The sequence below is a fragment of the Cyprinus carpio genome, chromosome A17 (genome assembly GCF_018340385.1).
Source record: "Cyprinus carpio isolate SPL01 chromosome A17, ASM1834038v1, whole genome shotgun sequence".
In the NCBI taxonomy this organism is placed as follows: domain Eukaryota; kingdom Metazoa; phylum Chordata; class Actinopteri; order Cypriniformes; family Cyprinidae; genus Cyprinus; species Cyprinus carpio.
In genome coordinates, this window is record NC_056588.1 from 24,168,032 (window position 1) to 24,190,932 (window position 22,901).

The following is a 22,901-nucleotide window of genomic DNA, read 5'->3' on the forward strand; positions in this document are numbered from 1 at the left end:
CAGCTCCTAAACGTTAGCAACAGCTGTTAAACCACCATCCAGCAAACCTTTCACCTGTAACCTCAACGTACTTCGTGGCTGCGGCGCGCGCGCTGTGTTAGAATATCTTAAAGTTTAAGAGTTTAGGCAAAACAGCGAAAATAGAAAATAGCGCAAGTCAGTCAGTGATACACCCTGATTTCAATGAAATGGTAATAAATAGCTAATAATACTGTGGCTGACTGTGTTTACTGATGGAGACTGTACTGCCATAGGCGTCGTTGTTGCCATAGTTACGGCCAGACCTTTGTTTAGAAAACATAAGACTTGGAAGAGAGAGAAAGTACCTATTAGAAAAAAAGCTTAAATGTTAATACTGAATTGATTTGAGTAGAAAAAATGTCTGACATCCTAAAAAATAAGGATTAAGTTGGCATATTTCAGTACAAGTAATGTGTCTCAAGTACCAAAAATGATATAAAAGAAGGTTTGAACCTACACTGTTGAAGTTTTAACTTACTTTGTTAAATGTTGGTCTATCAGTTACTTTGAACTACTAGTTACATTTATATAATTGAATATGATATAATTACTTTTGTAAAACTATATTATTGTGATTTTTATTGTGTCTTAAGGTGCAGGAAGATTTAAAGGGGTCATATAATGCGATTTCAAATTTTCCTTTCTCTTTGGAGTGTTACAAGCTCTTGGTGAATAAAGACGATCTGTGTGATATGCAAAGACGTAAAGTCTCAAATCCAAAGAGATATCCTATAAAAAGTTGAGGACTATCGTCCATGCCCCGCTGAAACCGGCTCGTTTCTAAAACCCCCCCCCCCCCCCCACCCCCCCACACCCACTACGTCAGTATGTGGGAAGATTTGCTTAACACTGCCCAGATGTTCACGCAAAGAAAGAGGCGTACCTTTTATTCTCGTTGTAGTATTGTTTTTGCTGCCAACCGCCCTGACACTGGTGTTTCAATGTGAAAGTGAAACTACTTTGTTTGGCCTTCCAAAAGAGGACGATATCAGGGGCGTCGTCATGGGCCTGGAGCTGATCCCTATGCTGGTCACTGAGGAAATACATCAACTTCACGCTGTGGATCGCCGGATCGGCTTTCACCATGGACGAACCGGAGTCCAGCCCGGGATCGTCACATGGTTGCCGCAAGCATAAGGTACACTCCTTCGTAGAATCCGCCTCATGTCACCCGCCTCTGCTCACTCAAGCCGGCCGCGGCTCACTCTAGATCTCCGGCCTCTGCTCACTCAAGCCGGTGTTCTGACGGAACACCATACCCATCAGAATGGGATACCTTTGGTTAATGCGCATGCACAGCAGTGAAATTGGTGGAATTGCGCATGCGTTAAATTTAAACATCATTTCAGCATACCTAAGATTACAAGCGGTAAGTGTTGGTGTATTATATCGCATATTATAAACTGTATTTGTATTAAACCTGGGGCTATCAAAACAGCATACCCCTGTATAAACTGTATTTTTATTAAACCAGGAGCTATCAAAACAGCATACCCTTCACAAACACTGGTATGCTGTTTTGACAAAGTAGGCTAAATTGACAGGAAATCTCTGCTATAAAATTCAAACTTCCGGTATGCTATGTCTGACAATAAAGTATGCTACATCGACAGAACCACGGCCGCGGCTCACTCTAGGACCGCGGCTCACCTCTACACCTCCGGCCTCTGCTCATCAAGGCCCGCGGTGTCTGACGCTGTTTTTTCGTTGAGAAAGCGAATGAAGGAAACTACTTTTGTTTTTTGCCTTCCAAAAAGAAGACCACGACTAGAACCTCATGTTTATACACGTTTATAATGGGGTTTTATGTTTACGTTTTGTCGCTCTGGGGCCGGTCAAGGCATCTGTTAAGAGGCGTAACATTTCCATCACACGCTTGAGGCATTCAGCCAATCACAATGCATTGGATAGCTGGCCAATCAGAGCACACCTTGCTTTTCAGACCGATGAGCCTTGTAAAAATCGACGCGTTTCAGAAGGCGGGACATAGTGGAGAAACAATAATGTACAGTATGTGGAAAATAATGTGTTTTTTTTAACCTTAACTCGCTACAACTGCATATAAACACATTTCATTACAACCAAAGAATACACAAAGTAATGTTCTTTTTCAGAAGCATCACATATGACCCACTTTAAGACAATTTAAAAAAGAATCTTGTTCGACAGACTGTGCAAGCGAATGGGGAAGTTGTTGGATATTCACGATTTGGATGCAGCCGTCAGCAGGACAGAAAATTAGAATAAGGGTAAGTTATATAAAGCCAACATTGGAGATTAATTTGACAAAAACAACGGACTTGAATATTTTAAAAACTGCTAAAATCATGCATTACATAAATTATTTAATTTAGTGGGGAGTTAAAAAAACTGCTAAAATCATCTATCAATTTCTCTCTCTCTCTCTCTCTCTCTCTCTCTCTCTCTCTCTCTATACAGTAATTAAAAGAATTTGAGGTCATCTAGCAGTCCCTGGCTTGCAAGATTTATAGATTCCTGCAATTAAAACACAAATATGTGAAATGTGGAGCATGGAATGATGCTTGTAAACATTTGTTTCTTGATTCACAGAGGCATGCAGACGATTATTTGAAAACTATTAATAATCAGGTTTTGACTCTACCCTGTATTGAAGAGGCTGAAAAGAAGCCTGCCCCTGCCAAGCTTTTAAAATGGTATTTAAAAAGAAACTCTGATACTGATATAAATAAGCAAATAACCTCTTCAACATCAACAGGATTTCCATTAGAGTATGTAAAATCATATTTAATCTAAAGTATTTTCATAACATGTTTGTAGGCAGCCACCATATGAGACAATACCAAATACACATCCTCTGAGATGCCAGATTCAATGTCCATCACCAAGAGGAAAAGGTTTCCATCAATTACACTTTTTCATAACATTTGTTGAACATTTGTTTGGTCTGTCTTCTGCAGTCTATGGCTCTATCTCCCCAACAGCACAAGTACAGCATTTATCATACATCTGCGTGAATAACTCCTTTCACCCAAAGAAACAAGGTGGAGATGGTGTGCAAACAACAGGGCGGATTCAGCTTCTTCACCTGCACAAGAGAGCCAGGGCAGTGTGAGTTGCTGAAAGACACAGTATGCTTCTATTATTATTCAAGAAGGTAAATTAAAGTGAGACGGGTTTTCCCCACCCAAAATGAAAAGTGTCAGAACATCGATCATGACTACACCCTAATGTTGTTCCAAAACCCCTTAGCTATGACTTTATGGTACAAAGAAACAGTTGCTGCTTGAGCAAAACACAAAGAAAAATTTTGAAAGAAAGTTAAGTAACCAAACAACTTATAGATGAGACGAATTTCTCACAACTATCTTTGTAGGATCACTAGTAGAGAGAACGAGATAAATACGAGCGAAATACAGTTAGATAAATAATGACCGAAGTTGTATTTTTTTTTTTTTTATCAATGCTGGGGTGTGTGTGTTGTGTGGTGTTGTGTGGTGGCGGAGAACTGTAAGCTTTAGATAGGTAGCTATAGTGACTTGTCTTTTATTTATATTTACACGCTATGGTCTGGAATAGATTCCAGCAGTCTTTTGGATATTATTGATTAAGGATTATTGATAGTGTGATTATATGGTGATCACAGTCCAGCGCATCTGACTGTTGCATTAATTGCCAGGATCTGTCACATGAAACATCATGAACAGGAATGATGTGACTGAATGTATAATAGATGACCCCAGTCACTGTGCTTTCAAAACAGGAGATGTGGATTGAAGGGACAATGGAGTTGCAGTGGACAGCTAAATCTGTCTGTTGGTAAACAAATTAATCTTTCTAAGAGGTCACCATTTGTTTTGGTGCTCTGTTTTCCCCATGATGCTTTCTGCTGTGGCTCTTCCTCTGCTCTCCTGCATCCCTCTGCCTGTCACTTGTGAGGAGGCTGTCATGTTGTTGAGAAGAAGGTGTAGAATAGTGAAGACACCTGACTTGGCTGCCGAAAGCAGACAGACGCCAGATTGCGGCACATCAGCATTCTTCAGAGGACGGTCACCGCCTGAAGTTGCGGTTGTATGGGCTGCTGCTTTACAGCTGTCTCAGGACAGGCATGGTACCTGTTCCAACGTGCATGCCAATAAGCAGACAGCCGTAGCTTACCCAACCGGCACTCGCTGGCACTCTGCCTGCTGTGTCTATACCTCTGTGCTGTCGGCTAGTTCTCCACTGAGTCTCTGAAGCAGCTCCCCACTGTTTTTTTTACTTTTAAATGCCCCCTTGTACCACTTAAACAGTTGCTTGCCTCCAAACCACTCTCCAAACACCCGGGACGGTGCTTGTGGTTTGTCAGGAAGCTCAGTGGTATGACAACAGACAGGCCAGAGAACATGATGGGGGAGAATCCAGAACAGCAGGATGAGGAGCTGTACAGAAGGGCTCTGTCTGGCATGTGCCCACAACACTTGACAAACTCGCAGTGTCCTCTCCATTATATGTTTTGTTCGGCACTGGTGAAATGCATAAAATTGTTCTTTGCCTGCTGTTTTGTAAAGCAGTGATTAATGCATGGTCCCACTCTTTGCATTTTTCTGCACCAAAAAAAAGTTCATCTTTTTGATTTAGCATCTTTGCCTTTTAATTGACTGTAAATTTTTCTGTAGATAACATGTTTTTTATTGGGCTTTTGTCTTTTCCTTTTGAAGCTTGTCTTTTGGGGATGGGATTTAGCCTAGTGCTTGTTTTTATCAAATGATTTGTAAAAATTAATGATGAAATTATATTAGTCGCTATATGACTACCACGAAAAATCCTAATCATTGCATATACATCCTTTTTGATTGTGGAATCTGGAGCACGACTTTCTTTTGATTATGAATCTATTTATGATATGATAAATAGCGGATGGAGGGTAAGCGTACAAGCATTTTAGGCATTGCTCTGATGGAATTTAATTATAGAAGATTTTAGCAAGCAGCTGTTCACACTTGAGAGAAGGTGCGACGAGACAAATTAAACCAAGCCGCATCCAGCTCAAAATATCCAGAAAAAGCATTGCCAGAAGTGGATAGTGATTGCTTCAGGGAATAGGGGGGGCTTATTGGCCAGTATTGGACAGGTTTACAATGTCATAACTGCTCATGTTATTTTAGACTCCAGCGTTGTATTTTACGTGAATGCGGGGAAAAAGTCGGTTTGGAACACACAACATCACAGTGCTCTATCTCGCAAATGTGCACGCACTTTGTGATTCGCTACAGCCAACGGAACGGGAGAGAAAGAGAAACCCTTATTTCTTGACCTCTTACAAGCTGCCACCAGCCTGATTAATGGATAGTGTCTCCAGCTTTTACAACAAAGTTTTGTTTGGAGGGAAAATCAGACGGTGACCCAAGTAATAGCATTCTCCACGAGCAAGTTTATCGGAGCCAAAAGTTGTCCCTCTCTCTCTTCTTCTAGTATTGGTGTGAATGGTGGCTTTCTTGGCCAGTGAGGGGACAGGGCTCTTGGTTCTGTCACTTTCAAGTACTCTGACCTTGACCACGAGCTATCATTTGGGGCCTCAGTTCATTCTCATGTTGTTTAGGTAGAAAAAACAGATGAAAATTTATAAAACAGAATCACAAATGTATTGTGATAAATTGGCTGCTGCAAGTCATTTGTGGTGGCTAGTTACTTTTCTGAGTAATTGATTGCAACAAAAAATTAACAAAAAAAAAATTTTTACTACAATTAAACCAAAGCAAACAAATATTGTAATGATGTGAAGGAATTCTTTAGATAAGCGGTACCATGAACTAAAAAAATATTTTCCTTTAAAGAACTGTAAAAAAAAATTCAATTTATACTAACATTTTTCAAAATTCTTTTTCTTTGTTAGCTGAAATGCTGATTGCTCTTAAATTGTTCTCAGTTTAGATTCTCTAACCTGTAATACTGATCTTTTTTAACAAGCTCAGTCAATGATTACTAACAGATCGTATGAGAGAAGCTGAGATAAGAATGATAAGTACTTGGAGCTGATGCCTGAAGCTATTGTCTAAGTGGAGTATCTCTAGAGTATAAAGCTGGTTCTATTTGAGAGAAGGTTATATTGTCGCGTTTTATCGGCAGACCAACTGTTAGCTTAGTGTGGCCTGCACGACCTGCGTCTGGAGAACAACCACTGTCACATCGAGCCCGAGGCGCGTAGAGGCTGAAGAAATGCCCACAATAAGCGGCTCATAATCCTACTGAGGAAAAAAGGACACTCTCATGCAGAACAGGTGCGTCAGTCTTCTCAACTCGCTTACTAGAGAAAGTAGCATGGAACGACAGCCATCGCGATTGTCATATGAGCGTTATTTTCTTGAGTAATCTCCATAGCGTGTAATTCTGGGGTGTCCTCAAGCATTGAATATGATTTGAGGCTCTGATCAGCTCTGTTACAGATATGCTCTATCATGTCATCAGCTGTTTTGTTGATGTCATGCCTACAGAAGAGGATGATGAGGACCCAGGCCGTGTCCATACTGCATGATAAAACCCGCTCTGCAGTAAGCAAACTTATACAGTTTATATTTATAAACTTGGCTTTCATGAATATACACAGATTTTCGTTTATGCAAGCATTGTCTTGCAGTGTTGTCTGTTGGTTTATTAGCAACAGTGTGTTGTAATTGATTGTTTGAAGCTAACCTTCGTAACCTACAAATCCAGTTTTTAAACATGAATTCAACAGCTACGAATTCTCTCAAAAAATTATTAATAGTTCATACAAACGAATGCTTATTTTCAATGAAAGTGGAGGCTGTTTTGCACTGTTGTTCTGTACTAGTGTGGTGCATGTTGACTTTTTAATGTCAGTGTATGATTTTGCATCGCTAGTCTTTCTGCTTGATTGTGACCATGCCGTTCAGAACTCACCTACGAATACATAAACAATTTTGCATGATGCTGCATATTCTGTGCCACCTACTGAATAGGGCGGTCTAAGAATCTCCCTCATTCGTTCGTAGATGTACAGAAGTGTGATTGTCGGCTCTGCAGTTCTTGCTGGCTCGAGTCCACATAAGCAACTCTCCTCTGAAGGGGCATGAGAGCACTGTACAGTATCTTCAGAGGCTGGGTGAGATTGAACCAACACTCAGACTGCAACTGTATATACTTTAATATCAAATCAACACACTGAGGTATTAGGACTGTACACATAAAGCTTAGTAATATTTGTATAACTCTTTTTGCATGAAGGTCAAGACAGTGAGGCCAGTTTGGGAGTTATCTTAAACAGTGTTCACAGTCGTCACATGACCTCTTGCAGCTGCAGAATGTTTCCGATTCACGCTAGCATATTTTGAATACGGTCTTGTGAGCAATTTATCAAAAAGCAATAGGCTGCGGACCTGCAATTAAATGATATGCACTGCAGTTTCAGATGGGAGCATAGGCACACTGTGTTCATGATACTGCGCTTCAGACTCACCGACCATCCATGTTTTCAGCATTTCGAACTCATGGTTAATGCGTTCACCGAAATCCATTGTGTTCTGAGTTTGGGCACTTGCTTAATAACATTGCATTTGGAAAAACATGTGCCTAAATCGTGTTGTAACCTTCTGCATACTTTGATGAGGTACAGATAAACTGTATTCATAACGGAAAGAGCACGGAACAAGACCTTGCTGAACCCAACTATAATTAGTACTTTAAGATTTTGGAATACTTCATTTGTCCGTTTGTGCCCTCTTTTTGTTTTCACTATGACATTAAATAAGCTGTTGTCACGAAACCCTGAAATAGGAGGATGGCGTCCTGTGTACAACATGCTCTCTGCCAGATCTAATGACTTGTTTTGGACTTTTTTAAGGGCTGCTACCCTCAGCAGCTGAACTCTCTTCAGTTTGCAAGGCCCAGTACAGCCCAAAGCTGTACATGTGATCCAGATTTTTAGGAGAGTAAGATCGGGTGGCAGTCTTGGTTCCAAAATGTCATTACACACTTGCTGTGCCTACAGTGTATCAAATGTAAGCTTTTTTGTTCAATTAACATTTCATTTTCATGTATGTATCCAAAAAATCAGCTTTTTGTTGTGTATTTGATCCCAACAATTTTACATACTGTACATAGGAAGAGTAAACTGAAGTATTGCTTTTTTGTTCAATTAACATTTCATTTTCAGCAGATAATTTTATATTGTCTGTGATATTTTAAGTCTCAGGTATATATTTAGTACTTTTTATTAATATCGTAAATAATCATTAATGTAGTCTAAAATGGTCCACTTAAAATGTCAATTGAATAACTAGAGAAATATTACAGATACTGTATTTATATATTTTTCATATCCTTTTAATATATCGGTTATAATGTATAAAAACCAGAGATGGATGTGAGCAGAGATGGAATGGCTCTTGGAAGATCAGAAACCGAGAGTGCAGCATCCAGGACCTTCAAAACCAGAGAGATGGATGTGACGCAGAGATGGAAGATGGCATCCTTGGAAGATCACGAAACCGAAGCAGGGCTGATTGTGCAGCATCCAGGACCCCTAATCGCATAGCTCGACTTCTCCTGACAACGAATGACTGAATCATGGGATAGCAACACTCTACACAAATGACTGAATCATGGGATAGCCCGACTCTCCCCAGTTATCCATCAGGTATTATTTATTTATACTGACATACATAAAGTTATATATGACAAGGATATATAGTGTGTTCTGCTTTCTAAGGTAACATTTTAGATGATTTGGGCAGTTTCTAATAATTTTAATTTTAAACTTTAAATTCACAAACTAAAAAACAAATCTAAAGCATGAAATCCTTAAATGAAATCATAAAAAACCAAATTTATAATCAATTTTCAAATTCTGTGTAAAGTGTACATAAACACAACTTAAATATTAAACCTGTCAGCAATATCAAACATTCACCCTCTGCACGAATTTGAAATGTCAAACCCTAATGAAGCCAGTGGGTTTTTGTATTTATGACTATGCTGCCCAAAACAAAAGTACAAGCTTTTTCCACACTTCGTTTAAGCAGAATTTTACTGTTTTTTATTTATATGTTACCTAAAAAACAGTTCCAAGGACAAAATGACCCCGCGTGTGTGGGGGTAGGGGGCGGTTAGTATGAGACATAACAATTTTTTAAAGGATATAGTTAAAAAAAGGACCCAAAAATGATGGGGAAATTCTTGGTCCATCATTTACTCATGTGGTTACAAACCTGTATTGAATTTCTTTTCTTCTGTGGAAACAACAAAATTTATATTTTGACAGAATGTTGAAGTTAAACAGTTTTGTCCACATATTACTGGGAATCAAAACTTTTGACCTTATTATAATATGCATGTCTCCTCTTCTTAGAGAATTCCAGTGCCCCAGTGCTGTCAGCAAATATCTTTCACAATGGTTGGGGGTCAGCCATTGACCCGGCAGGATCACTGACTATAGGTTCCAAAAGCCATACTGTCTGGTATGGGGTGCAGTGGCTTAGAGGCTCTGGACCAGTGCAGTGGAGATGATATTGGACTTTGGGGTGTTGCCACTGGCGGGCCGTGTGTGAGGATCGGGGGCTGGCAGACTTCGTGTGTTGCAGTTGTGGGGAGTTCGACCTGGGAGACGATGGCACTGTCGGACCGGTGCACCCATGTGGTAGGGAGGGAAGCTGCTCTCAGTGCTCGACTGAGAACCAGTGCTGAGTTATGGGAACATGATGTGTCAGTCTGGCCGAACTACAGAGGGCATCGAGGGGGATCGGGCGAGTGGCTGTGTGCAATCCCCACAACTGCCTGGAGGGCTTTACTCTGCCCGCGTAACCGCCTACCTGCGCAAACTCACGGTCCCAACAGGGCGGCAAAATTATGCATGTCTCTGCTGAAACATGCCCAAACGGAGCCATTTGAGAGGAATCTGACAAGGCATTAACCTATAAACCAAACTATGGGGTAAAAAACCACCCACAGAGGGAATGAAGGTGAATAATAAACATAAACATTTATGTGTAAACAGTTAGTTATGGGCTCTGGAATATGATTTGGTTGAGCGCTAGAATTCCCAAGAACATTAACTGTAATATAACAATTTTAACCTTGTAATTATTTTGTATAAACTTCAGAAATTCATTGTTTGGCCTCATGAAAGATCTTTCGCTTAGTAAAATAAGGGTACTACATTTGATGAGAGACAACAAACATGGGAAAAAATGAGAAAAAAAAAGAAAGGGTATGTGGAGGAGAAGGGTGTATTGGATATACATGACAGGGCTATTTTAACGCTTACAAATGGAGATAGCAATATTGGATGCACTGTCAGAGTTTGGCCGCCATAGGAGGCGCCGCGGGCTTTTCGCGTTCTTGCGTTGCTCTCTTGCTCCTCCCTCGCGGCGGGCTCCCCGGGTTTTTTTGCTGTTCGCGGCTGCGAGCCGGCTCTACGAGAGCTGAGAGCGTGCAGTCTTTTTAAAACTGTTTGCTCACTTTGGGTTACTCTTATGCTCCAAAACACTTTCTGCAACCTTGATACGTGCCCATAAGCGCTCAACCACTCACCCTCCTAACTTCCGCTTGATAGGTGGGATACGGCACACATGGCACCGCATCTGCATCACCTCACAGTGTTTCATGTCCGAGCCTCATCCTTATTGTCGCTTTGCCCAGAGTTCACACTGTGTGGGTGAATATTTTGTCAAGCCAATGTGTGTCGTGCCCATGTAGCTTGCATGTTATGATTTTTTGTTACTTCGTTCTGTTATTAGGTCGGCTTTCCGTGAACGTTTGTGTGTTTATATTACTTCTTGCTGTTTAACACATGATCACAAATAACCACCGTGCCCTCTGTGCAATCGCAGCTGGTTGGTTTGTGCTCTGTGTTATCTCAGCTTGTGTCTGTGCGCCTCAATCCTTCGTCTTCTTTTGTTGTGCTACCTCTCAGCACACCGCTGTGTTTGTGCACGACTTGCAGTGCGCTGTTCTTTGCTTGCATTCCATTATTCTCCGGTTGCGACCACCTGACAGTCCGACGGTAGCACTTCCTAGCACACTGGTGTTAGAAGTCGTCTGCCTTGCCTTCCCCATGTTCTTTCTTCTTTCCGTGTAGTTAGCTTTTGCTCGAGCACACACGAGTAGTACCTTACAGCTGCCATACTTGTCGCGTTTAAGCTTACGCGAGACGAGCTCTTCGACATGACACACACATTTGTGTTCGGTCGTCTTGTGCTCCGCGGGTAGCGTCAACGGGCTGTGTGTGTTGTGTTTTGTTCAGTCCATTATCAGGTGGTCCGGTCCCGTACCTTTGTTCTGCCCAGTTTGCAGCCACTCTTGCTCGACATGTTCTGCCCCCAGAGCGCCACATTTCCCATTTATTGTGTCACGTGTCTTGGATCGTTTTGTCCCCGCTGCATGGTTTGGCCTTCGGATCTGTGACATGTAGTGTGCTCTTTCTGTCCCTGTCAAGCCAAGTTTTTGTGTTCCATGACCTCCCCAACCCCCTACAGCCTCAAAAACTAAAAAGTTTTTTTCACTCTACATTCGCCCCCATCTATATCGTGTGTGTTCGCACTCATCACACTCCACTTCCGCTGACCCCCCGCTTTTTACTCATTTGATTTTGGGGCTCAGCTCATGCCCACCGTCATCCTTGTCACGACGTGTGTCACATCTCGATCTTGCCCCTTCCTTTCTCTCCTGCTCTTACCCATATTGTTCTCGTGTAGACTGTGTGTGTTCGAGTGGGTGCTCGTTTTGTGTGGAATATGTGTTATTTGTGCTGGTCGTTGTTCTGTGACGCGGGCTTTGTGGCCTATCCCACGTCCTTTTTGTCTATGGACCAGAACGATGCGCGTGCGCTTTTTTGTTCCCCTGGGTCACGCGCTGTAGTTTATATAGTCACTACGCACATGTAGCGCGAGCGCTGCTTTCAGTCACACGCAGCACAGACTGCGTGTGGTTTGATGTCCACACTAATCCGTTTCCCCACAGGTCTCGGAAGTCTCATGTGACGAAGCAGCTGACAGAACAGACACCAGCCCCTTCTCCAACGCCGCGCAGAGCTAACAGACTCACGCGTCTTTATAGAGCTGTCTACCACAGCGTGTGCATTTATTTGTCGCATTCACCTTCCAGCCCATTAAAGGACTGGTAATAGCTCTCGCCAAATTTGTGTTCTCGAACTCATGTTTCCACTCTGACATCCATGAATCATATTCACAACACTTGGCCGCTTCTACCCCCCCCGACACGACTGTCTGACTCCAACGTTTTGGCGACACAGCGTCTCCTGACTATTTTCTGGATGTCTTGTATCGTGTTTCTCATTTCTCTGCAAGTCAGTGACTACATTTAGATGTGCACCAAGTACATATATTCACAGACTAAATTAATAAGTGAACAAATAAATATTTCAAAACAACATTCAAGCACAAGCACATACACTCTTTGGGTCAGAGTGGAATAGATTTGACGGTGAATAGATTGATTCTAGAGGTGTTTCTCGCCTGGTTGATTGTGAAACTGGAATCCCATATGCCACATACTGTATTTTTGAGCTCAATTGCATCAGTATTGGTTTACATAAGGTTAATCGCAGTATTGTCTGAACATAGTCATAGTCATATGATGTGTTATCATATTTGCTTTCTTTCTGGCTTGCATTTAAGAAACTTATAGATTAAAATGATGTGGTTTAGTGTAAAGTATCATAAGGAACTGTGTAGTTTTGGTGTCAGTAGTATCATTGCCCTCTTTTGTTTCAGAAAATAACATCCACGTTCACGACCTGCTCACGTTCCAGCAGATAACTGTGGTGTCCAAAGCCAGAGGGGCCACTCTGTTTGCCTGTGACCTGCAGGTAGGTTAAAGAATCGCTCGGGCCTGTTTATTTGCATGCAGTTGGGTTTGTGAAATGTTAAAGGAACGTGCAGTTGCTCTGCTAAGACCCCTGCGTGAATGTGAAGAGAACTTCATATATCAACCAAAAATCACTGCCACAGTTGTGTAAAGTCTATTCCAAAAAAAAAAGATATAATGAATAAATTTATCCTCAAGAATAAATCTCTAAATGAGTAAAACTGGCTGTGTCTATATTATTATCGACTGCATAACATTATAATATTATTTTCAAATTTACTATTTTAAATCAGTATTGTCCCTGGTTCAATAGGGTACTCTTGAGAAAAAAAATAAGGTAGCAGTGACTCGGACAGACTTTAAGTACCATCTCCGCCTAAAAAGATGCAATCTATTTGTGTTTACGTGAAATAAGCCTGCTCCCAAGCAGCTTTGAGCTTACGGACCTGTTGCAATGACAGCAACTCCAGGATGAGCTTCGAAGAACCTAACGATCCTGGATCTTGTCAAATCCTCAACATTAAAATCCTGCTAACTAACGGGCCCCAGTAGTAGTTTGAAGGTGTTTACCAGATGAATCATGATTTTTTTTTAAATTACATCACAACAGTTCGTTCTCTGATTGCCCCTGATTTTGAAGTACAGTATATCAGGGCCTTGAGTGTGACTTGAGGGGTGCAAAAACCCCAGAAAAAACTCATTGACCGCATCAAATAAATCAATTATCCATGAATGCTCTGAACCCCAGATCTGATTTTTCTTTCTCTTTCCCTCCCTCTCCAGCAGTCCAGCTCAGGCGAGGCCAAACTGCGCATGTGTGTTGCAGTCAAGAGGAAAATTCAGCTGTATTACTGGAAGGACAGAGATTTCCATGAATTACAGGTCTTGAGGCTTGGAAACACAGAAATGAAATATTGGTAGTTAACCATAAGATTAGTCTAAATCATGTTTGGTCTCTTTTGCAGGGGGATGTCGCCGCTCCAGACATTCCCAAGTCCATGGCTTGGTGTGAGAACTCCATATGTGTGGGTTTCAAACGAGAAGTTTTGTAGTTAGCCAGCAACAACACAACCAAGTCAAAAAAAAAAATTCAGCTTACTGAAAAATAAATATTGTAGTTTGCATTGGAGTTTTGTAGTTAGCCAGCAACAACACAACTGTGGCTCTTTAGGGCAGGTGAAACAAACCATTTTGTTTTCTCTTAGACTGATAAAAACCAAATTGAAGCTTGCTGCTTTCTGATTTTATTTACAATATACAGTACAGGTCAAAAGTTTGGAAACATTACTATTTTTAATGTTTTTGAAAGAAGTTTCTTCTGCCCATCAAGCCTGCATTTATTTGATCAAAAGATATGAGCAGAAAAAATGATAATAAGTTGTGAAAATATTATTACAACACTTAAGAATAATTGTTTTTAAAAACTGTTAATTATACTTTAAATTCATCATTTATTTCTGTGATGCAAAGCTGAATTTTTAGGCTCATTATCACATGATCCTTTTAGAAATCATTATGATATATATGAATAAGGAGGTTTAAGCCTTATCAACAGACGTTGGAAACAGTTCTGCTGCTTAATATTTTTTTCAGAACATGTGATTACTTTTTTAGGATACTATTGAGGAATAAAAAGTAAAAAAAAAAAAAAAGAAGCTAGCGTTTTTTAAAAGCGAGCTATAATATTTTGTAATAACAATATATACACTACGTGGTCAGTAATAATTGTGGGGTCAGTAATTTTTTTTCTTTTCTTGTCTTTTTTTTTAAAGAAAATCAACTACTTTTATTCAGCAAGGATGGATGTGTTAAATGATAAAAAGTGATAGTAAAGAAAAATATGTTAATTACAATATATATATTATTAGAATTTTTTTTTTTCATTTTTGAATAATGCCAGTGTCTTCTTTATAACCTTTTATTCATCAAATATATTAGACAGCAGAACGAAAACTGTTTCCAACAACTCATAATAAATCAGAATATTAGAATGATTTCTTAAATGATTCATGTGATAGACTGGATGTTACACTGGACACTGAAGGCTGGAGTAATTGATGCTGAAAAATTCAAACTTTGCTTTTGCACTCATAGGAATAAATTATTTTATAATATTTTGGCAAGTATATTCAAATAGAAAAATATTATTTTAAGTTGTAATAATATTTCACATATTACGTGTTGTTTCTGTATTTTTGATCAAATAAATGCAGGTTGATGAGCAGAAGAGACTTCTTTCAAAAACATGATAAATAAAAATATTAAAGTGTTTCCAAACTTTTGACCTGTACTATATACGGGTAAGATCAGATGGACAGTGAGCAGACTGTGGGCCGTGCCAATCTGAGGCTGAGACCAGATTCTCTCCTGAATGTATCATAATATGGATATTCACTCACATTAGTATTTTTTTGGGGTTAATCATGTGACTTTTCTCTTCAGATGGACGGACGTGTGCTCAGTCACGGAACTGTTCCCCACAGGGAAACAGCTGGAACCACTGGTGGCCCCCGCTGGCTGATGGGAAGGGTCGCAGTGGGGTCAGGATGACCCCACGGTTGTTTTTGAACGGAAGGACGAAGCGTCGGTGCTGCACTCAGAGAAAATGTGCCCTTAACTGGACCGACATTCCTGTTGCAATGGGTATGTATGATGTCAGTCTTAACAAACATGTTTCTCAGGTACTCATTAGCATCTTACCAACATGTTTTGTTCACGAGTTCAGTCACTGATAAAACCATGTGAACGACTTGTACAGATGATCAAGGAAACTGGTGTCCAGTTACCATCTCTAAAACAAACATGGCTATTTTTTAGAATTTAATTACACATTGGTGTTAAAATGTATCAACCTGATCAAATAATGATCAAATAAAATCTCATCTACTTTTACTTTGAATGTTCTAATACAATTGTGTATCCACAAGCTTACTACTATATAGACAACAAAAACAATTTGATGGCAAAAACACACCTAACATAATATAATTTCTTTCAGCTGATAGATGGTTTGTTTATAATAATAATAATAATCATCAATTAATAGCAATAATCCATGATTCAATAATTGAACATGTCATTTTTTTTTGTTTAATAAAAGTGAAAAGAAACATATACATATAAATGACTGTGTTTCGTGAATTGTGAAATGTTCACCGGTAGCTAATTATTTATGTGTGTGTCATAACCTCTGGAGAGCCATTCTGCCCCAAAACCCCAAAAAAAATTAAACGATGTTAATTGCGAATTTTTATGAGCTCACAATTCTGACTTTTTTTTCTCAGACATTATGTGTGAAATAAACTTGCCACTGTTATATCTGTCAGCAAATTCTGACTTTTCTAACTCTCAGTTGCAAGTTTAAAAAGTCAGAATTTGCGAGGTATGAACTTGCAATTGTAAGGAAAAAAAAACGTACGAAACTTACGAGTTATTGTCTGATGTTTTGACCTTTTGTTCTCACAAGATTTGAAACTTTTAAACTTGCCAATTGCATCGAAAAAAAAATAAGTCCAATATGTGAACTTGGAATTCGAGAATTTACAAAAGTCTACTTACATTAATTGTTTTCTTTTAATTTTTGTTTTATTTTTTATACGTGGCGGAACCGGCCCTCCATAACAGTACATAACAACCTTGTTTGCCCCGAAAAAATAACAATGTGTCATGGACAATACATTGTTTACCATGATATAAAAGTTAACTAATGTGGACTAGGCAGCCATATCGACACCTAACATCACAAATTTAAGAAAAACCTTTTGAAAACCACTTTCAAAACCTTTCCGGCGTGATGATACAAACAAATTGAGTCATTAAAATTAATCTGAACTGATTCATGGAAATGAATGAATGCAAGTGCTGTTTTAATATCGATTTATGACTAGGCCCACAAAGAATCCACAGATTTCCACAAACGAAGAACACCCAACATGCACAAAATGAATGCTTATGAAGAGAGTACAGTACTGTCAGCACTTTTAAACACATTGTCCTTTTTAAATCCATTCTACTGATTTTTCAAGTCATTTCTGAGTCTGTTTTCACCTGTTTCATTAGCGGCCTCAGCCACCGTACAATCCTCGCAGGCGGGCCACGCTATGGAGATCCGCTACCCTGAGCCAGACTGCTGGAGCAGCGCATAGAGTGCAGAGAACCCGCGCTTCCTCCCCTCCGCTGGGTGAGACTGTAATTCAAAAACAATTTTACCTTGTGATATTTCTTCCATCTCTTTTCTGCCGTCGTTAAGAATAAATGAAACGTAAATTAAGTTATGCATTAGCAGACGCTTGTCTTCCAAAAGCGACAGTGCATTTCAGGCTAAATATTTACCATATCTTATAAGAATTAGGGATATGCCGGTATCAAATTTCCTGTTGCGATTAATTGATATGTTTTGTCACGGTATACGGTATTATCACACGGTATTGAAATTAGTTTTAAAAAAAAAGGGGTGCATAATACATATACAGGTTAAATAATTTTTTTCTTATAACAAAAATAACGAAACATTTAAAACAATAAAGCAATACAGAAAAAATATATAAAGTTAAAGTTTTACACATTTAAAGTGCAAAGAACATAAAGACCAATAGGTATCATTTACAATAGGACATCATTAGTTAACCTTAGTTTACGCATTAACACCAAGGAAGTAATTATATAGCACATTTTGTACACAATGGTAATTCAGTGCTTTACATAAAGAAAGTAAACAAAACATGAAGAAAATAACCTCAAAAATCCAACACAGCGATTAAGAACTTGAAAATTATTTAAAAATGGACTTAACAGAATTTAGACAGTTTTAATAAATAGAAAATGATTGACATAAACTATAGTGCAATTTACATCAAATATAGTAGTGTAAATCAGTTTGGACATAGCATGTGCTGCATTCAATAAATGCACAAGCTAAAACACTGAGCAATAGATACATTTGCTACAGAAGTTACTAATCTTTGTTACAAAAAAAGACAAGTCTTATTTCAGGTTAGCTGCATTAAATAGCACAGTTGCAACTTCAATTAACAATGTGTTATTAAAATATTGGAATACAGAAGATAATTAAATGTTCAGAAGAATTTCATTGGCCGTTTGTAATAAAAAAGCCCTAATGTAAAGTGTTAAATGAACAATAAAGAATCAAAACACTTCAAAACAATATCTAGGACATGTTGTAGTCCAGATAAAAAAAAAAAAAAGTTTTGAAATAAAGAGCTATGAAGGTCGAAATATTTAAGTATTTGGATCTGTGATGACATCCATGCAAATCCCCAAATCTGCAATGGATATTTAAAATTATTTAAAAATGGTTAGAAAGTAGCAGTTGCTTGTCGTGTAATGGGGTTTACAGGGTAAGGCTGCAGTTTAGGCGCCATCTGCTGTGCAGGAAGAGTGAATGTGCTTGCATTCATAACCGTCTCTCAACGTGTGTCCACCATGTGCTTCTCTTAACGTGCTTGTTTACATCCTGAGGTGCAGCTTCTTTCAAGCAAGCATACAGAGCGGGTGCGCCACTTTGAGCGTTTGGGAAAAAATCTTGATTTAAACATGCATTCCAAATTCTGAATAATTTGTAATAAAATTATTCACGGTATTTAGAATGTGCCACGATAACAATATCGTTGAATATCATTATCGATATATCGCATTACCGATACGGCAAAAGTCTAATCAAGAAATATAATGTCTATTTGTGAATGAATCGGGTTCTTTTTCCTTAGAACATCTGTGTGAAAATCAGTTCCATGTGTTTCCATGTAATCCATGACAACAGACCTACAGTGCTATCCTATTGTGAGAAGAAGGTCTTGATTAAAGTGGTTGGCTTGTTTGTTGTTCCAACCTGTATGCAATTCTTCGCAGGAGCACAAAAGAAGATTATTTTGAATATCAGTATTGATTTCCTGAATGGACATATATAATACTTATATATATATCGTGATGGACTGAAACGGAGAAGGTATGAAAATAAATGATGAAATATTGGCGTGAACTATCCCTTTAATTCAACACATGATGTGCAGGTTGTGAATGTCTCTGTACTGCAGCTAGAGGACATACTCTGATTTGATTAAGATTATGTTTCATTAAATGTGCTGATCTGTTCTTTATGTCCTCTTCATTTCAACAGATCAAATGTGGACGTCGCGAGCAATCACTTTGTTTGGCGTATGGTGCATACTTATAGTCACAGCCAGAGACGACAGCTGGATAAAGGACAAAAAGTTTGACCTGGCGCTCGCTAGCGGCGGAGAACTTTTTAGCACCCCTAAATACTAAAGCAGGAGTACACAGTGTCTCATATGTTGACCTTGATATTTTCGCTCATCTATTTTTTTTTTTTTTCAGAAAATGAAGGATGTTCAGCGCAGGACAAGAGACAACAGATCCATCACATTCAGAACCTGTTTGACTTCAACTTTTCGGTCAGAAGCGCTTTGACGACTCCAGGGCAGTTGTTTGATAAGTTAGGGCACAGGTGCGTTCATGAAGCAGTGATGAGGCACCACAGATGAGGCTGAGTAGCATACAGGTCCGGAAAGACTTGTCCAGTGTGTGACTTCCGCATTCACACAACAAAACAACTACTAAATACATATGTAGGTACCAATGTAAGAGTTTTGGCAGTTTGAAAAATATGAAATTTTCCATTCATTTAAACACTCCTCCAAAAGGCGCAAGCCACCTTAGCTATTGTTTTTAAATGGTTATTTATTATGAATTTGAAATCAATAAACCATTATTGAACGTCAAAATCTCGTAATTTTCAAATATGATGAAAAATGCTTGTTCCACATTAGCATATGAACGCTGTTCATACTATTTAAAGCTGACCGATACAACATATATTATTGCTGCTTCTAAACCGTTTGAATAATGCATTTGACAATTGATTATTTAAATAGCATCAAATAGATTTAGTTAAACGTTGAGTATAATTGTAGTGCACAGAAAAGCTTCCTTCTGTAATGATTGGCAAATATGCAACCCATATTCGATTTTAATTGTTTATTATTTTATGTTAAAACTGGCAATCACCAATGGATGCAATGTCGGCCATCAAATATATATATTACAAAGGCCTAAAGTTTTATTTAGTAGTAAGTTAGTACGTTGTGAAACTGATCATACCAAAGAAATAAATTGAGTTGTAATTATTCCTTTATATCTCACCAGCTCATAAACTGCTGTCTTAGGCTGAGTTTGGCATAATATACACTAGAGCGCTGCAGTGGACAGGAAAGGACCAGATAGTTGTGCGATAATAGAGTTCTGCAGTGTGTGCTATTTCTGTGTTATGTTTGCACACCCCGGTTCCTTCACAAAAAACAAGTAGTTTTGGCGGTTGATGGATTATTGCAGAATAAATAAAATCTGGCAGCAAAGGTTTTATGATCTAACTGCATTTTGTCATCAGTGAATGCTCTGTCAACAACTGAAACAAACATTTTATGAATTTTGAGCCGAATAACAATCCTACCAAAGAAAAAACAGCTAAACATGGGATATAAAGAACTACAGCCTAGGGTCAATGACTTCAAGTCACCACCATTATGAAGGTATAGATTCACACGGATCAAAATGAAACTTCTGTCATCATGTTGTTCCAAACCTGAATGCGATTATTCCCTCTGTTGAGGTAAAGACCCGTTGATGTGCACTCAACAGCACAGCTTCCAGTAGTGGAAGTGTTTGGAAACAACATGAGGGAGTAATATGAGGGACTAGAAAATTGAGTAGAATCGTGGTTCGAATAGTTTTCCTGTTGGTTTTGTGACGTTTAATGTCCCGAAACCTCCATTTAGACACTTCGTTAGCCGCCTTCGTCTTATTCAAAACAACAGTAAAAGCTTAATAAAATCACAGTCCGCGGTATACGAGTATTTTATGTATAGTAATGTGACATATATCTTGAGCTGTGTTACAAAAGACCCGCATTGTCAGCATTTAAACAAAAACTGTGGACTTCAGGATGATAAAAAGCTGCTGTGTGCTCTTCTCTTTTAAGATTGTCACACGCATGTTTATTGGACTGTATCCAGACACACGCCTTCCCACTCTGACTTCCAGCAAGACAAGCTGCAATTACCCCCAAACCCTGTTGCCCGCGCTGATGGAGCGAGCTGGCGAAGGCCCACATGGCCTCATAGACTACCGACACAGGTATTCATCAATTCATATTGAGGTTCTATTAAACCTTTTTTATCTTGTTTACCCAGTTTGCTGTTTATTTGGTTTTTTAAAGAAAACGCAGTCAGTCTAGTGAAGCAGCTGAAGACTCGGACCCCTTCCACCACGTCCCCTCTCATGGGGGGACACCCATCCTCAAAGCGCAAAGAGCTCCTTCAGATCATCGACACCACTCTGCTGAAAGTTACCCCACGTAAGAACTTCAGATCGCTCTCTTACACTAAACTCCATTTTAAAGCATGTTGTTCTTCTAAACGCTCTTTGAAAATCAGCTTTGATCACGCAGAGCAATAAAATTACATTTAGAATGTTACTTTAAATAGCAAACCGTTTATTTAATTGTTCTAATATTTTTAAATGTTTTACTGTTTGCATATATAGATTACGTTACCTTTTTGACCAAGTAATTTGCAGCTGTGGCAAAGGAGATCTTTAATTTCCAAAAAAGTCTTACAACCCTTACATTTTGTGAAACTAGTTACCGACTAGTAAGGATAGAACGGAACCTCCCCTCCACCCCTTGTTAATAAGGAATCACATTTGTTGTAGCTTTAGCAGCGACAATGAAGAGGGACAAAAGTTTTTTTTTTATCCGCTGTATAGCTACCAGTGCAAGTTATACCAATCTCGAAGTAAAATATTATATACACCAACAGGTAGAAAAAACAGATGAAAATTTATAAAACAGAATCACAAATGTATTGTGATAAATTGGCTGCTGCAAGTCATTTGTGGTGGCTAGTTACTTTTCTGAGTAATTGATTGCAACAAAAAATTAACAAAAAAAAAATTTTTACTACAATTAAACCAAAGCAAACAAATATTGTAATGATGTGAAGGAATTCTTTAGATAAGCGGTACCATGAACTAAAAAAATATTTTCCTTTAAAGAACTGTAAAAAAAAATTCAATTTATACTAACATTTTTCAAAATTCTTTTTCTTTGTTAGCTGAAATGCTGATTGCTCTTAAATTGTTCTCAGTTTAGATTCTCTAACCTGTAATACTGATCTTTTTTAACAAGCTCAGTCAATGATTACTAACAGATCGTATGAGAGAAGCTGAGATAAGAATGATAAGTACTTGGAGCTGATGCCTGAAGCTATTGTCTAAGTGGAGTATCTCTAGAGTATAAAGCTGGTTCTATTTGAGAGAAGGTTATATTGTCGCGTTTTATCGGCAGACCAACTGTTAGCTTAGTGTGGCCTGCACGACCTGCGTCTGGAGAACAACCACTGTCACATCGAGCCCGAGGCGCGTAGAGGCTGAAGAAATGCCCACAATAAGCGGCTCATAATCCTACTGAGGAAAAAAGGACACTCTCATGCAGAACAGGTGCGTCAGTCTTCTCAACTCGCTTACTAGAGAAAGTAGCATGGAACGACAGCCATCGCGATTGTCATATGAGCGTTATTTTCTTGAGTAATCTCCATAGCGTGTAATTCTGGGGTGTCCTCAAGCATTGAATATGATTTGAGGCTCTGATCAGCTCTGTTACAGATATGCTCTATCATGTCATCAGCTGTTTTGTTGATGTCATGCCTACAGAAGAGGATGATGAGGACCCAGGCCGTGTCCATACTGCATGATAAAACCCGCTCTGCAGTAAGCAAACTTATACAGTTTATATTTATAAACTTGGCTTTCATGAATATACACAGATTTTCGTTTATGCAAGCATTGTCTTGCAGTGTTGTCTGTTGGTTTATTAGCAACAGTGTGTTGTAATTGATTGTTTGAAGCTAACCTTCGTAACCTACAAATCCAGTTTTTAAACATGAATTCAACAGCTACGAATTCTCTCAAAAAATTATTAATAGTTCATACAAACGAATGCTTATTTTCAATGAAAGTGGAGGCTGTTTTGCACTGTTGTTCTGTAC

General features: G+C 38.9%; 1 long non-coding RNA gene across 1 annotated transcript; it reads left to right on the forward strand.

Moving 5' to 3' along the window:
- Positions 1-12,618: 12,618 nt before the first annotated feature.
- Positions 12,619-13,858, forward strand: LOC109093120. The gene is made up of 3 exons (XR_006162193.1): positions 12,619-12,823; positions 13,606-13,704; positions 13,788-13,858. It is a non-coding gene; the product is annotated as an uncharacterized LOC109093120 (long non-coding RNA).
- Positions 13,859-22,901: the final 9,043 nt, after the last annotated feature.